Here is a 305-nt window from a genome sequence, read left to right as displayed (position 1 = left end):
GTCTAAGGTGTTGAGCGATATCATTAAAATTGTAACACCGACTCTCCCCGTAATTGAAAAGGGTTTACTTACTCGGCATAGATATCCTTGAAATAAAAATTTTATCCAAACATTCTTAAGAAAATGTTATACATTTAAGGCATCAAATTTCCATCGTTCCAAAATTACTGCACTTTTTTGTTAGAAAACACACACGAGCGAAATCAAAAAGAACGATAAAAATGTTGACAAGAGAAATTTTTGACAGAAAGACCGTAAAAATAAATTTTTTTTTCCCAAAAGGAGAAAAAAAATGTGTGCTGGTC

Source organism: Penaeus monodon, chromosome 22 (assembly GCF_015228065.2).
Source record: "Penaeus monodon isolate SGIC_2016 chromosome 22, NSTDA_Pmon_1, whole genome shotgun sequence".
Lineage (NCBI taxonomy): Eukaryota > Metazoa > Arthropoda > Malacostraca > Decapoda > Penaeidae > Penaeus > Penaeus monodon.
This window is presented reverse-complemented; position numbering follows the sequence as displayed.